The sequence below is a fragment of the Equus caballus genome, chromosome 21 (assembly GCF_041296265.1).
Source record: "Equus caballus isolate H_3958 breed thoroughbred chromosome 21, TB-T2T, whole genome shotgun sequence".
In the NCBI taxonomy this organism is placed as follows: Eukaryota; Metazoa; Chordata; class Mammalia; order Perissodactyla; family Equidae; genus Equus; species Equus caballus.
The window spans coordinates 27,957,887-27,972,599 of record NC_091704.1 but is presented as its reverse complement, the minus strand read 5'-3'; the positions used below and the strand labels follow the sequence as shown (position 1 = coordinate 27,972,599).

The following is a 14,713-nucleotide window of genomic DNA, read 5'->3' as shown; positions in this document are numbered from 1 at the left end:
GCCGTACCAGAATAACCACATAAGTGAAAATTTTTTAAATGAAATCATTGTACAGGGAGCTATCTGGAATGGAATGACTATACTTGAATTCAACATCTGATTGTGCAAAGTTGTAAACAGAATTCAGAGGCTGTATTCCTGAGATAGTGAGGGAGACCAATGTGCCAACCTGTGAAACATTATCCTTCGTAAGCTCCAAATTCAAAGGCTAAATATTAATTTGTCACACTTCATGCTCTTTGATCACACGCATTTCAGGCAAAGAAAGTGTTGACTGAGCGTTGTTCCTCAGTAAGGCTTGTGAAAATCAAATACATTTGTGAACTGTAAATACAGTTTCATAGGTTAACAGTCACTAATAGCTTGTAATCAATCAACAGCCTGTTAGGTAAATAGGCCACTTTGAAATTTCAGCAGAAGTGCTGGGGCTCTCATCTCAAATACTCTAAAGGAGGGAAAGTCTTTTTTGGGGATTTTTTTTGCACTTTTGACCATCTACCATCTCAAAACTCTCATCCAGTTGCCCATTTCCACCTCCCCATTAAAACTCACTTTCAGAAAAGGATCTAAAAATATGAATACACTACCAGATGGTCCTTGCACTTTATGGCACAACAAGCCTTGTAGCAGGAAGTGAAGCAATGCAATTTAGTTGAAAGAAGTGGTTTTGGGGACGGGAGTCTTTGGAGCCATATTGGCTTAGGTTTGAGTCCTTGCTTTGCTATTTTTGGATACGTGTTCTTGAGAAATAACTCAATCCTTCTGATCTTTAATTTCCTCATCTATAGAATGAGGACAATCACTTACAGGACAACACTAACTTACGTTGGGGCTTTGTGCATATTAGAAAAGGTCTACCCTCTAGATAGACGCATCCCCTTGGATGAGCAAGAGGAGTGCGGCCCCATTCTCGCTCTCAGGTGAATGCATTTATCCAGTGCACAAACAGCATGACGGTAGATGATAGTTACCTAGCTCGGTTGTTATGATTAAAGGAAATGACATGTGCGAACATGACTTATCACAGGGCTTATGGCCCAGTCATTCCAATTTTTTCAAAGCTATTTTCTTATAGTCCTTCCAGCTTGTATTTCATCCTTGCACACACATTCATGAACACATGCACATACACCCACTGAATAAGTTGGATAATAAATTTATATTAATAGTAAATAATAAATTTACTTGCCATATTGAGACTCTGTGCGGCAAGTTATTTCCAACTTAAATCATCAGGATAATTTTGCATGTATTTGATGTGTGTGAAGCTAGTAAACATGGATATAGTCTTGCCTAGTGTGCTTAAGAATAAACTTGGTAGAAAATTCCATGAGGAACAATAGTGCAGTGACTTACCTATCACTCTGTTTATGAATAGAGGGAAAGGCAATAAATTAAGGTTTTGAATTTCACAGGCCAGATCCCTATCCCAGGAATTGTCTGTCTGTTCCAGCTATGTTTACAATGTAATAAATCTCGCTAGAGTGAGTTGGTGTATTGCTCTCTCCATTTAGAATACAATGAGCTCAGTTTGAGGCCACAAGGTGACAAATATTTATCTTGATGGAGAAAAGTAGAACATTCGTAGTCCTGCCTGTGGGCAGGATGCTGTAAGGTGCTCAGGGCTCTTCCAGGTGGAGACCAGTATGTACCTTATTCTTGACTCAATTTCCCTGGGTGTGGTGCGGACTCGGCAACGAATAGTCCTGACATTAGAGAGAGAGAGAAGATTTGAACAGCAAACCCACTTGCCTTCTTTGTACCATGTACTCTCGTGCATGGAGAAGTGTTGCTTCCTGGGAGAAAATGAATATCCTTATTTTACAGGATACTACTGATGAATAAATGAAAAGCAATAGGATACATTGGAGTATAGGAGGAAGCCATTTGATTTAAAACTAATTTGGCGTGACCTTGTTTTTCCAGAAAGGCCTGACATGATCTGGTGAGCATGCATTGTACATCTGCTCTAAACATTTACAATGTCCCAAAGCCGAGAGTGATGTCCTTAAAGATAGGGATGTTGCCTCCCCCATATCAGCATTTCTTTAAGGATAAGCATTTCTCCCCAGAAACTAAGGATTAACTACTGACCTATGATGCTCATCTCCTGATCACTGACCTGCTGTGTTCATTTTGTGCCCATTGACTTGCTGTGCCAGCAAAGCATCTCACGACTGTAGTAAAAGAGACATTGCTGTTACATGATGTATGCTCTTTGTTCCAAGACGGCATATAACCACTCTGTACACCCTGCTAGTTCAGAGGGCTTCCTTCCTTGGTGGCAGAGTTCTCCTGGCTATAGTTCTCAAATTGGCTCATAAAATAAACCACCCCAGTTTTGATTTATAGATTGATTATGGACTATTTGCGTTGACACTACAAAGGAGAAAATTAAAAAATTTTAGCTACCTGCTAAGAATATAAACACACATACACACACACATACACAGACACACACACACGCACACACAGACAACTATGATTAGTTCAATGGAATGGAGACTTAAAGGATTTCAAGGTAAAATTTACCAATTTTAGAAAACTCAAGATTGTTACAATTCCAGGAAGTTTTAACCAGCTGAAAACAATTCTTAGACTAATTTAAAGTCATATCCTTTCCTGTAGTTTGTATCCTACTGAACTCTGAGAGAATTACATGGAGAAATCCTCTCAGGGCTTCACAGGATGAAAATCAAGACCCGTATGTTATTTTTCTCTCTCTGAGCAAGCTCCTCGACACTACGATGAATATTTTTAAAATGTAATGCCTTATACCATGTAACTCAGATGTAAAAATAAAGAGTCTTCAGTGACGAGAAAAATAATAGGTTGAGAAATGATGGTACTCATGTAATAGCATTTGAATTTGGATTCCATTTACATGTGCTAAACGGGAAATTATTGTCTCAGTTGGCTCTGTCGGTTTTCCGTCGACCAAATGACCAGTCTAACGCCAGCGTCTGGAGAGAAAACCTTGGTAAAATGAACCTTGCAGAGGTGAACAATATCACCACACCTTCTCCTCAGCTCACCTTGTGGAAATAAAACATTACGTTTCAAATAAGAAGGATCCTGGGAGAGGAATATTCCTCTAAAATCAGTTTGTACTATGGTTTCCTCTACTCATTTGTTTGGATAATTGGTTTTTCTGAATTCAAACAGTGGAATCACAAAGAATGACCCTTTGTTGAAAGCTTTAGCAAATGCATTAGTAACATTTAAATTGCAAACTCGGTTCCACTTTTCCAGGCATGATAATGCCTCTCTCTTTTCCAGTCATGGATCTGAAATGGGGCTCCGTTCATTTACCAGAGCTATTTTGGATCTTCAATATCTCATCCAGGACTTTACAGATTTTTACTTTATGTCCATCCCTGTTCCAACTGGCCGTGGCAAAGGATAAGAGGACAAACAGTGCTGTGTGGATGGAGAGAAGGCAGATACCTGGTCTGTGGATTTTTTCCTGGGCTGGACCGTTCTCTAGAAGAGTCTATTAGCTCAGCAGACAATGGCTAACCTGTTTACCACAGAATGTTCCATCTGCTTCTGCACCGAAGCATTCTTTTATTTTTTCCTTAACAACTGAAAGGTTTCATTTTTAGCTAAAATTTCAGAAACTGCATTAAGTAACACTCTACATAGGATCTGATAATAATGCTGGGTATTTGAATAACTTCTGATAATGTTCAAGACATGTAAAAGGAGTTATTTAGTCCCTCATTAACTGACATTATAAGTTCCCTAGTTAGAATTTTCATTTGTCCCACAGTGCCTTGCAATCCTACAAATTAAAAGAGATTCCTTTTCATTGCAAAGGAGACAAACAGTGCGCTCTTTGACACAAAGAGCTCCTCAGTCCACTTGCTTTCAAATATACACAGTTCATCAGCTGCTTTAAGGCAGCAGCCACAGCAGGGGTTTAGATGTTACCAAAATGAATCCTTCTCCCTCCCCTGTTCTGGGCTGTCCTTCCCCGTCACCCTCTGCTGAGGGGCTTTGTCCCTCGTGGGAGAGGCAGTCTTGGCAGGAAGAACGCTCTGCAGCAACGCCATGGGGCACACAGCTGGTGCCCGTCTTTCTCAGGGAGTGTGGCCACGGGGCAGGTTGCTTATCACTTATGTAAGGGTCAATACTGCTTATCTGCTGGAGTCTGCTTCTGAGCCTTGTGGTTAGGAGCTCCTCCTCCAAGTAGACAGTCCCGGGTTCAGAATCTATTTTGCCACTAATTATGTGGGTGAGTTATTCTAGAAAGAAATCTAGAAATGGAAAACAGGGAGGAAAATAGTATCTATTGCCTAGGACTGTGCAGAGTCGAAATTCAGTTGTCTCTGTAACTAGAGCCAGTCACCTGGGGTCATGTCCCACCCTGGCCACTTTCTGTTGTGGGATCATGATCACGTCACTTAACATCTCTGCCTTAGATTCCTCATGTAGAAAATAACATAAAAGAAAGTAAAAAGGAAGGGGGAATAATAATACCTCTTGGGTTGTTGTGAAGATCACAAGTTAATATCTATAAATGCTTAGAACAGTGCCTTGCACAGAGTCGTGTCAGTCATTGCCATCATCATCATCATCATCATCATCACCATCATTACGACAATCATCAGCAGCATTGTTAGAACACTTAGCACATTATTTATTATTTATATGACTGTGTTCTAAGTGGTAACCTTTATTTCTGATATTGTTTTCCAGCTAATCTGTATCTCCTAAATTGTAGGCAATGAATATGTATTTCTTTGGAGTGAGAAAAAAATAGAAGTTAAATTAGGAAATAATGGTTTAAATTATTTTGGTGCTAAGAAATAAATAAGAGGGGTATAAAAATAATTTCTTTTACCAAGGATGTGAATATATGGATGGGGAGTCAGACGATATTATAAACAGATTGAAAGGCAGAGTATAAACAGGGGAATTGCTTTTAAGTCTTCACTCTGCCTCTTATCATGCCTGGCATTCACCTTGAGGTCACACTCAGTATCTAGTCACAGCCCTACCGCTTGAGACAGAGTGAGAGAGAGAGAGAAAGAGAGAACTACCCCAAACAGGGTTGAATAACTAGATTTTGCTAAGTGTTTTGTGTTGATATGGAGAAAAGGGGTGACACTGGACAGATCCATGATAAAATTCCCATTCTACATCCTGGTTGCTCTTTAGTTCCTCTTCAACTCAGAGGTACCTTAGCTCTTCCCCCTTCACAGACTCTCAAGAACTCATCTATCATCTATAGTTTTAATTATTTCCCCTCTTCTGTTAAGAAGGCGTTCCAAGAAGCAAACAGAAGTGTTCTTAGATGGCCGGGCAGATGTTGCAGGTAAAGTCTCTTTCAACTTGATTCCCAGCTTTGTGATATTTGGCAATCTGATTAGTCTTTCTGAGCATACCTTCTTTACTTGTATTAAAATACTGAGATGTGATTTATGTGTAGTGAAATGCACAGCTCTTAATTGTATAGTCTGATCAATCTTGACAAATACACATGTAAGTGTAATCCACACTCTTAGCAGGACGTAGAATGTTTCCACCACTCTAGAAATTATGTGGGGCCTAGTTTCTTTTCTTTCTTTCTTTCTTTTTTTTGTTTGTGAGGAAGATTGGCCCTGAGCTAACATCTGCTGCCAATCCTCCTCTTTTTGCTTGAGGAAGATTGTCACTGACCTAACATCTGTGCCAATCTTCCTCTATTTCATGTGGGATACTGCCACAGCATGGCTTGACGAGAAGTGCTAGGTCTACGCCCAGTATCAAAACCTGCGAACCCTGGGCCACTGAAGCGGAGCACGAGAACTTAACTACTATGCCACTGGGCTGGCCCCATGGCCTAGTTTCTTTTTTTTCTTTCTTTTCTTTTTTTTTTTTAAAGATTGGCACCTGGGCTAACAACTGTTGCCAATCTTCTTTTTTTTTTTTCTGCTTTATCTCCCCAAACCCTCCCTGTACACAGTTGCATATCCTACTTGCACGTCCTTCTAGTTGTGTGATGTGGGACACTGCCTCAATGTGGCCTGATGAGTGGTGCCATGCCCACGCTCAGGACCCGAACCCTGGGCTGCCGCAGCGGAGCACGCGAACTTAACCACTCGGCCATGGAACCGGCCCCAGGCCTAGTTTCTTAATATGCAAAATGAGTATTGAACAATAATTGTAACTAATTAGAAGGGTTGCCATGAGAACCAAATGAAATGCTCTTCACAAAAGCACCTTGCTGTCCATTTTAAGACGTATTAGCATGTAAGTGCCAAATTAGCACCCAGGAGTTTCCATAAGCAGAAAGGGAGGGATGGCTCGGAGCAGAGGAACAGGCAGTTTTAGGCATTTTAGACAAAAAGTAGCAAGGATGGAAAGTAGAATCAGGAATGCACACATCATATTCCTCACACAACACATAAAAAAATTAGTCTTGAGCAGAGCCCAGCAGCCATGCCAGATTTCCTGGACTGTGAAACAGGGCACTAGCCATATTCCAGGACAACCCACTGCTGTCACCAGACGCTTTGGTCTCTTCCTGCAGCAGAGACCATTAGAAGAACTGGCCTGTCCGTGCCTACTTGGCCTGTCCTTGGGAGGAGGCCCAGCCCAGCCAGGTCAGAGTGGACGGAGACGTGGGGAGGAAGTGCTGCCTGGGCACAGTGCTACCAGACCCACAGTCTCTCCCCAAAAGGGAGATCTTCACAGCTTTTCCTTTCTCCCAAGTCAAGCAACCATCTCAATAATTTGTACGTCTGTCTGTCACAGAACACAGAGTAGCAGCTATTTGAAACCCAGCAGGATGTTAGAATCCAGAATACCAGAGCTTCAGTTCAAACTCAAATCCCCAACTCAACTAACTCCGAGGTGTCCTCAGGATGCTACCTCCACACCCTCACATCTGTCAGTGGAACCACCCATCTGTCGGAACATTCACTACAAAACTATTTGAATCCCGGCTCTCCTATACTTAGCTCCTAGTGTATGCAAGGCCTTCCACCAAGTCGGGTAGGGGAGCAGCAAGACCTCTGCCCTCCCATGCTCTCAACCGTAAAATCAGGAGCCTCCAGAGGAACCTTGTCCCTGACCTCAGGCCGGAAGTTGTGACTCAGGAAGTTGTGACTCACAGGCATTCTCAGCGCAGACTGGGGAGTAGGGTGGCACACAAAGCGCCCCCTCCCCTCATCTTTTCGTCTTTGCCTCTCTTCCCCTCTGGGCCTCTGCTGGGTACTCTCCTAAGCACTTAGATGGGTTAACCCCATTCACTTCTCACAAACTCCCATGCTTTAAAGCAGATACTATGTTATCATTCCCCTCTTACAAATGAGGAGACTGAGGCACTGAGAAGTTAAGCAGCTTGCTGAAGGTCACACGCTTTTAGCGGTAGCCCCAGGACTCACACCAGGCAGTCTGGCCCTAGGGCCCTTGAGCATCAGTGCCGTGCTATGTGGCCTGTCAGACAGAAAGTAGCCTTTTCACGGCAGAAACTTGAGACTCCCGCCTCGATTCTTCATTTCCTCTTCTGTGTCAGTATAACCTATGTCCAAATACGATTGATCCTCACGTCTGCCCTTTGTCCGGCATTCTGTCTCCGCTAAGCCAAGGCTGTCATGCCCTCACAGATGCAGTATGGGAGAAGCTCCTGCTGGTCTCCCCGCTTCCAGACTCCCTTTCTGCAACAAGCTGTCTGGGGACAGATTTGCACTCTTGTTTCTCCATGTTATGTTCACCCTCCCGCCTCGACTCCAAAACCTTTACCTTGAGTTCAAGCTTCTTTCACCTTGGCTCATTCTAAACCCCTCAAATGACTTTCCTGCTACTTCAACGTGTGAACAGCCTATCCAGTCAGTCCTGGTTTTTTATTTACTCCACAAAAATCAATTGGGCGACTACCATGTGCCAGGCTCTAAGCCAGGGGCTGCCTATCAAATTCTACCCCTTGTCCAAGGTCTACCCAAGTCTAATCACCTGCCTCCTCGGGAGCTGCTCTAGCACTTGGGGCCCACACCATCTATTTCCGCGTCTAATTGTTGTACGTGTTGACATTTTGTTTTCCCAACTGGACTCTAATCTCCTTGCAAGAAAGAGAGATATCCCCTGTGTCTAAGTCTTCGATCTATCGTCTAGAACGTACGCTCTGCTAGGGCTGGGATGTGTGCTGTCTTAGTTCATGATGATCCAAGTGCTGAGGCTGTGCCTCTTACAGGGTAGGAACTCAGAGAACGTTTGCTGAATGCTGAAAGGATCTCTCTCTGTATTTGGTAGGATGCTGAGCACATATTTATTATGTGCTTGAAATCAATGCCTGAATAATTGACTGTTTAACATTAATTATGAGATCCTTCCAGAATATCCAAAAAAACCTAAAGAACCTTTGAAGAGTTTGAAAAAAAACAGCTTTTGCACTCAAGGACATACTGGCAGACTCTAGAGTTCCCACATAGTTGTGACAAGAACAGATAGAATACCATAGCTCCTTACAAATGAACATTCACCGATCTTTTGAAAAATAAAAATAATGAACAAAATGAACTCATCATTTGTATTGCCCGTTATCCACAGCTTCTCAGCAGTAGTCACTGCCCATTGGTATTTTCTGCTTTCTGGGATTCAGTCGGTTCTATTACTTTTGTGTTACTATCACTGCTCAGTAATAGTGACAATTTGATCACCTCGAAAGATAGTTGTATATCATTTACATACTTTAATTAGAATGCTAGAATCATACTATTTCAGAGTTGGAAGGAATCTTACTCAATATCTAGAAGTCTACAAGCTTGGTTTTTTTTTAAGTACTCCAAGTTTTTTTTTTTTAACTAGGATCTTACAAAGAATTCAATGTACAAAGAGATGAGAATTGTTCTGGTTGACACGGGGTTCGGGGGAGGATAGCTGGAGAGAGTGGGAGCCCTACCTGCTCACCCTCACCTTTGCCACACCCCCTCCCTGCTGTAGAACCCAGAAATTATGCAGGACACAGTCTGGTTTACACCTGACCAGGACCAGCCCCTTACTTAACATAGAAGAAAGGAGACTCAAATACCATTCAGCTGGTCAGCAGTGGAGCCCCGAAGGATTCCTGACCTCCAGTCCAGTACCACGCCATACTGCCACTAAGCCACGGCCATTATTAACAATTGCCATTCTCACCTGAATCCTTCCAGACATTTTCCCACCTCCATGGTGGACATCTACTTCCCTCCTACAACCCGGCATTGATTCCTCTCTCTAGTTGCCCTTGATTTTTGAATTGAGTTTTTTGGAAATGTCAGATTACCAGCCTGTTTAACAATTTCTTTCCATGACCGCTAAACTGCTTCCAGCTGTCCTCTTGAGAATTCAGTCATGAAAGTAGCCAGGTTAGCACTTAGTGAAGGTGTTCGGGTAAACTATTTAGCGCCTATAGAGTGCCTTTCACCTCAGAGCCCACTGTCTACAGGGCGATTTTCATGGCTGAAAGATGTAGGCAAACATTCACATATGTCGGTCCATTTACGAAGCGGCTTCCTTTAAAGCTCCATGACTTTAAAATGGTACCTTGCAAACGGATATCTATTCTTTTTATTATTATTATACATTTACACAGACACACATCATTAGTTCTTTATTGACATCCTGTTTTATTTTTATCTGGTTTTAATGCTAGTTGTGAATGTCATCATAAAACTGTCTTCCAGAATACCTACTGATAGGGAAGAGGAAAATGATGAAACAAAACTCAGTGCCATATGGGAGCGGACAGTCTTCAGGATCCCCGCTGCCCAAGTTACTGACTAGCAGATGCAGCGTGCGGGGGACACTGAGCCAGCCGAGGGAAGGGGCTTCTCTTGCCTCGGAGAGCATCTATGCTCACAGCTTGGCCTTCAAATGGAGCACGGCAGTCACCAGAGCTGTCGCCTCTGAGGCCTGACTTCCACAGTCCAGAGAAAAACGCAGAGCTGCTGGAGGAAAGGCAATTAGTGTCCCCAGAAGGTGGAAAACCAACCTTTAATTGGCTCATAACAAGTTAAGTACCAACAACTCCTTTTCTCCTCCAACTCCTGCCTGGTTAGAGTTATCGATTTTTCTAATCTTTTCTGCTTTTTTGATTAAACTTCATTTTGTTCTTATTATTCGGTTTTGCCTTGGGAGAAAAGCTCTCAAGAAACGCATTTTCAGGACCGTCCAGATGATCTCATTTCAATGACTGACTGAATTTCAAATGTGTAATTTAGGCTTCCCCCAGCGGGGTTGCTTTGGACCATATATTATTTTTCATATGGTGGAAGTGTGACATGAATCATTTTAATAACTCCTTGTATCACATCCACCTACTCCCTCTCTTGTGCAAATAATATTCAGGCATGTGAGCGATGCACATGAGGAGGTCCAGGAAGTCATGGTGGGGACTGGAGGTATAACGCGGTTTCCAAAAAGTCACGTTCTAGTGGCCTGCATTAATAGAAACGCAGCGTGCCTCACAAGGAGAGGTTATAAATTTGACTGCTCCAGGCAGACTCCATGGGCAGCTGTGTGTTCAGCTTTGTCCAGACCCATTTTAAGATGATATTGAAATACAATCATTTAGAATATGATCTGAATTCTTACCCTGGCCTTCATGATCTTGTGTGAAGGGCTTCCTATGTACTTTATCAGTCTCATCCCCCAAAACTCTCCTCCTTGGAGTGTCTTTTTGTTCCTAGATCAGGCCTGGCTCATTCTGCCAGGGCCCTTCACTTACAATTCCCCCTCTCCCAAAGCTCTTCCTCTTCTATGCAGGTTACATCTCCTCATTCAGGTCTAGGAGAAACCTTCCCTGACCACCGGATCTAAAGAGCACACGTACACACACACTTGCACGCGCACACACACACACCCCTTGTCACTCTCCCTGTGTCGTTTTCATCTTGGCACTGATCACTATCTGAAATGCTCGTGTGTGTGTGTGTGTGTGTGTGTGTGTGTATGTGTGTGTGTGTGTGTATGTGGGGGTGGGTTGTGGTTTATCATCTCCCCACCTCCGCTGTTCCCCTGTAAGCTCCACGAAAGCAGACGCCTCATTTGTTTTGTTGTCTGCACTGTCACCAGTCCCCAGACCAGGGCAGGCACACGGCAGAAACTCAGTAAGTGTTTGTTAACTGAATCATAAATAAATGAAGAGACTATGTCTGGTGTCCGCTGATGAGGGTGGTGAGAGTACAGAAAGGGGTTATCTGAAAGACGATTGAAACAAGTGGAATTTTAGCCTGGGAAAGAGGAGATGTAGAGAAGCCATGGGAGTTGTCACAAACAGTCTGAGGGACTGCCACATGGAAGAGAGACTGGTGAGGTCGGAGGCAGGAGATCTGGGTGCGTCCTCTTCAGCCTTTGTCAGGGAGAATGTGATGACAAGGAGAGCTCCTGAAAAAGGATGGGCTGCTGCTTTAGACAGAGCTTTCTCGAAATGTGAAGTACAGGGGAAAGTCTCAGACTAATCCGGGGTCGAAGGTAATTCCACTATGGACAAGAGAATATGTGGGAATTGTAGAATGGGAGAAAGTGGATGCTGGAGGAAAGATCATTTATTCCAGTTCTTCACTCTGAAAAGAGAAACCTAAGGGTAAGAGAAGTAACATGGTTTGTCCCAAGGCCGACTAATCCCACACATGTTCCCAAACTTACTCATTTCCAATATGGAGCCTGAGAACACTAAATGCTAATTTCCCTAGCTTCTCTTGCAGTTGGGGCAAACACTTTACATAGTTCTAGCCAATGAGAAGTAAATGAAAGGATGGTAGATACTTCCAGAATAGTTTTGCTTTCCTGATAAAGGAGACAGAAGTGGCTATTGCTGCCTTTCTTTTTCCTTCTTCTTGAATCGAAAGTGGAAGTGACGGCTGGAGCTACAGCAGCCATTTTGTGACTATTAGAGAAAAGCCAAGAGAACCACAGAGATGCTGGCCCTAACATGGTATTGAACCAAGCCTAGCAGTTAACTCTTTTCGGACTTCCTTATTTGCTTAAAAGACTGTTAGAAGAATTTTCTTGCAGCTGAAAGCATTTCTGACACACAGATATTACAGAAAGTGTCAAAGTTAGGTGTAATTTTATTATAATATTTTATATTATATAATTGTATATTTATTATATATGTTTATTCATATAATATATTACATAATAATATATTAATTTCATATTTCCCAATGCACAGACAGGTGATTTTTCATTATATATTCTCAATTGTAACTATTATAAAACGTCTATTGTGTCTCAGACACAGTTTTAGGACCTGGGGAGTATGTTGAGGTCCCTGGCCATAGAAAAATCTACTCTGCTAGAAAAGAAAAACCAGTGACTACATGATTACAGTTCAATGAGATAAGAGCTATGACAGAGGGATGCACAGGATGCCAGGACAACAGGGAAGGCCTAGTTGTAAGATGCAAAAAAACAAAGAGTGCATCCTCAAGGAGGAGACTCAGAGCTGGGACTTAAAGGAAGAGTAGAGGTCAGCCAGATGGAGTCGGGGTCAGGGGTAAAGGAGTCTCTAGGCCGAAGAAGATTGCCATACAGAGAGGGAGGCCCACTCAAGAAGCTGCAAGCAGTTTGCCAACACTAAAACTGAGTGTGTGTGGTGGGAAGGGGGCTGCAGGGAGACGTGGGAGAGAGGCCAAAAGGCGAGTCTGGATGTATGAGCAGGAGCCAGATAAGGAAGGGTCTTATTTGTGAAAGTGTTGTGTTGGCAATGTATCCAGGAACAGGTTGTAGGAAGCTATCGAAGTTTCAAGAGTAGGCAAGAGACCAGTCAGATTTGCATTTTAGACATCACTCTGGTTGCAAGCTGGGGGGTAAGCTGGTGGGGAGAGGTGTAAGGGTGGTTCAAGACTGGGAGTCAGGGAGGTGAGTTAGGAGGCAGAGATGACGGGGTCAAAATTTAAGAGAATATCTGCAGTTATCCAAAGGAGTTGAAAACTGATGGCCATACAAAAATCTGCACGCAGATGGATGTTTCTAGCAGCTTTACTCATAATTGCCAAAACCTGGAAGCAACCCAGATGTCCTTCAAGAGGTGAATGGATAAATACAGTCTGGTCCATCCAGATGATGGAATATTATTCAGTGCTAAAAAGAAATGAGCTATTAAACTATGAAAAGACATGAAGGAAACGTAAAGCCATATTATTAACTGAAAGAAACCAATCTGAAAAGGCTACGTATTGTTTGATTGCAAATATATGACATTTTGTGAAAGGTAAGACTATGGACATGATAGCAAGATCAACGGCTGCCAGAAGTTAAGGGGAAGAGGGATGAACGGGCGGCGCACAGAGGATTTTCAGGGCAGTGAAACTACTTTGTGTGATCCTATAATGATGGATATATGTCATTACACATTTGCCCAAACCCAAAGGATGCACAACACCAAGAGTGAACCTAATGTAAACTACGGACTCTGGGTGATGATGTATCAATGAAGGTTCATCAACTGCAACAAATGTACCACTCTGGTGGGGGGTTGTAGATAATGGGGGAGGCCCTGCATGTGTGGGGGCAGGGAGCATATGGGAAATCTCTGTACTTTCTGCTCAATTTTGCTATGAACCTAAAACTGATCTAAAAAATAATAAAGTCTATGGAGAGAGAGAGAGAGCGAGAGAGAGAGAGAATATCTGTGAGATATTGAGAAGGTAGAAGTGAAAGGTCTTGGGGATGATGAGGTGGAGAGTGTTGAGGAGTTAGGGGTGACGGCCAGGGTTTCTGACCTCAGCGACAGGAAGGGTGGCGATACTTTTCCAAAACTAGGTAACTTGAAAGGTAGGAACAAACAGCCTGGGGCAGGGCCATCCAGGGTCAGGTCCATGTTACAGGGAACACCACCCCTCCGTAAGGCGTAAATTTATTACATGAGTAGAACCTGCTTTCTATTCCTAAATCTACAGCTCTAAAACGATAGTAATGGAATAAAATGTCAAGTGATTTGAGCACCAAGTGGAAAACTAGGGATTCCTTAGTCAGGACCTTGACTTTCATATATGAATTTTCTCCATACGTACTTCCCCATTTCTTAAATGGAATATACATTTCCTAGAAGTTTTACAATAATACTCTTGTATTATGCAAAGATATTTGAATTAAAATGGTCCCTATTTCTAATAATCATAAAAATGAATTCACTTTAATTTCCATTGGCCACAAAATAATTTGTCCCATTATCTTACAGTCACAGATTGTACACACCAAAGAATGTCACTAAATGTCAATTAAAGTAATATTTTTCTTTTTAAATGTTAAAATGATTCTTTTCAGTTCGTTTAACAAAATCTTTCTTACCTCAACTTCACGTTTCCGAATATAAAGGGAGTTTCATTAGTATCTGTGTTTCTTGCTAAACTCTTTTTGAATTCTGCCTTTTTTCTTAATGGCGAAGCTAGCATCACAATGATTACTTCTAATTTATATTCATAAATGTACCTAACGGCATACTAAACTGCATGTACCCCAAAAGTGTTCTTTTAAATGATTTCTTATAAAGTTTTGTTTACAGCTCACTAATTGCATAGAAAAAAGAAAAACCTTAAAAAATATAATTTTTTTTTTTTTTTTTTTACCTCAGGAAACATATGGTATAAATGCTTAAGGAAATGTGAGTCATGTCTTTGATGAGGCAACTACCCCCAAATCAGCTCCTTCTGCTGGAGTATAAATAGTATGATAAGCCCTATCGAAGGTCAAAAATCTAATTTTAAAATATGTATTTTGAGAGTTTTTATTTTAGCCACCT

General features: G+C 42.2%; 1 protein-coding gene across 21 annotated transcripts in view; it reads right to left on the bottom strand.

Moving 5' to 3' along the window:
- PDE4D (phosphodiesterase 4D) overlaps nt 1–14,713 on the bottom strand; it is a 1,371,041-nt gene that overhangs the window by 743,281 nt on the left and 613,047 nt on the right.